Consider the following 2,901-nt stretch of genomic DNA (forward strand, 5'->3'; position numbering starts at 1 on the left):
TGAAGGCAATGAGTACTTGGGCCGTGATAGAGTAATTTTGAGGACAATATATACTACTATTCAAATATGGTCTTGAATTTCCTCCTGTCAATTAGGCATTTGATTAACTGGTTATTAAACGAAGCAATGGCATGACAACGGCAAAATATGTCTAGCAACTTTTGTGGAGTTTGAGGCAGGGGTTCTTTATTTATAGTGAAAATTGCTTAAACTCCTTAAATATTCAAATTACGGCAAATTTCTTTTGTTCTCGTGGTAGATGTCTAATATTTAGATGGGCATATTTAGATATCTACCCTATAGTTATCCCTATATACCAAAAATCGGACATCCAGCTCTATTGGCTTGCTAGAATTAGATATGCGCATAATTAATGAGGTACAATATGTGGTGTCATAAGGTGTCCCATCATACCAAATATGAAGGGTGTAGCACTTGTGGTTACTGAGTTGTGGACAAATATATCTATTTGAGGTCAAAGGTCATTGAGGTCACGTGACATTTTGTCAAAATAATGTATTGCTAAGTTATTCCTATATACCAAAAATCAGACCTCTAGCTCTATTGGCTCGCTCGCTTGAAAACAATCTCATAAACCTGGCCATATGGGCAACTGTGTATGGGCAGCTGGATGCTTGACTTCCCGGAGAAGGCGAGCTGTCACGTTCAAGCTCAGGATTATTTGTCGATCAAATTTCAGTAAATTTACCTTACCTGAGATGAAATTTTGTCTATAGGCTGAAATTTCGCCGAATTTTGACGAAATTGCATCGATTTTCAGGTTCATATCCGACATTTTTGAGTTTTGAGTGCAGACGGAAATAAGTTTTGAGGCAACATGGCTGCGACCCCATGTTGACCCCGGTATCTGCTAAAAGTGCGGGTTGCGGGCTACGGGCTGCGGGTTTTTAGAATTATGGCTAGATTTCTAATATATGTAATATGGCATTTAGCATATAAGAAATAAAACCTTTAGAATGTGTCTATTATAAATAATGATGATCAGGTCTATCGTACAGTATCCCTTTTCCTGCGAAGTCCATATTTCACCATCAGGTCAAGATGGTTAAAATTAATGAAACACTACTATATGGTGTATTTTAACGTAATACTGTATATTTGAAGGCTGTTGAAAACATCAATGCTGTAAACTTGATTTGTTGGACTAAAGATGCTATAACAGACCAAACCAAATGGGTGAAAATACGTTATGTTTCTGAAAAAAAATCAAAATCTGCTAAACTAAAAGCGGCGATTCCGAGGACCAATTTATTTATTCCGAGCTGCCCGGCCATTACAAATAATTTCGGATCTGAATCACTTTTCTTTCTTGCCATGGATGTGAGAGAGAAATATACGTAATACCAGACTGACAAAAAAAAATCGCGCCTCGGAAATGTCGCCACTTATCGCGGAATGAAAATTGTTACATTTCTAGTATCAGGCCATAGGAAGTAAATTCTTTGTAATGCATCCATTCACAATTCGGTTCCAGGGCAACTCATACAGAAAATTAAACAATGCCTAGTTAAATGCAATGCATAAGGAAAGATTTGACTTAAAAAGCGTAGAAGTGGTGTGTATTGTAAATGCCGTGTATTTTTCATGAAATCTTTAAAAAGAAAAAGACGTACAACAAAGGACTTAGTTTACTTTGCCGTTTCGGTTCAAGCGAGGTCGCGACCTCAGAGAACGACATTCTGCTAACATTTTACGCGAGAATTTCAGTGGGAAAAATACGCCGGTGCGTTGCCTTATTTTCAGGAATCGATCTAATAGGAATATTTTTGGATGAGTTTGTGTTCTGCAGCTCTCAATAATTTATCTCCTAATATCATGAACGTATGACTTGCACCTGCAGTATGATAGTCGCTCCATGCCGGTATGCCCCCTTCAAGCATTTGATCCAGCTAGCCCTGCGTACGATGCTGTGTGTTCCGCTACAGCTTAAATAGCCCCGCTCACCACAGCCCTGCAAAGACCCGTACGTAGAGTTGGTGACTTCAAATCCATTTTTGGACTTGACGTAAAAAGCCAAATTACTGCCGAAATTCAGCGTTCTTGGGCCCAAGTCGTATCCCTGCCTACCTCAGCTACTCGATCGCTTCCAAAAATGCCAGTCTTTTATTCTTTTTTCGTAAATAACCGTCGATGTCGGCAACTCTCTCGCTAGCCCTGCGTACGTACGCAGTGTACGCTGTGCATTCCCTGTGTGCGTTCCTAACAATAATAATGAGACGAGATCATTCTAGACCCCGGTTCTAGACATCCTCCAAATTATCCAACCATTCGCGTTAGAGTTCAGCTCGCTTAGAGTATCATAACATTCTTCGGCCTTCGTTTAGATCGACCCTAATCTCTCCCATTTAGGAAACAAATACACAAGCTACCTCGACAAAACTTCGTGCACCATCCAGGACCAAACGCACTACAAATCTGTCTTGACGTCATCATCTCCTTACATGGTAATCGGCATACCGTATTTTTTAGCAAAGGAGACACAGAATACGTCGGAGTATTCAGTTTCAAAACGTATTACATTGTGTGATGTTGTCAAAAAAAAAGGTAATGTTACTGCAGTGGTATAAATTACAAAACACAAAAGTTCAAATCAGTTTATTTTGGACTGGCTTTACCCACATTTCATATTGTTTCTTATGCCAGATTTGACCACGTACTTACTGGCGACCCCTTTACATGCAAATTTTGTGTCAAATGGTGTGTTCTCCTGGAAAAACAAACGTACGATTTCTATATGAAGGAGGCGAAATTTGCCCTCAAAACTCGAAACCACCCCTTTATGGGGTGTACCTAGCTATTTTGAACGAGCTTCTCGAATCTGCAGCTCTATTTCGAAATGACGGTCTGGTTTTCTCAGCTCAAGGATAAGTGTTCTCCATC

This window comes from Ptychodera flava, chromosome 9 (genome assembly GCF_041260155.1).
Source record: "Ptychodera flava strain L36383 chromosome 9, AS_Pfla_20210202, whole genome shotgun sequence".
Taxonomy (NCBI): domain Eukaryota; kingdom Metazoa; phylum Hemichordata; class Enteropneusta; family Ptychoderidae; genus Ptychodera; species Ptychodera flava.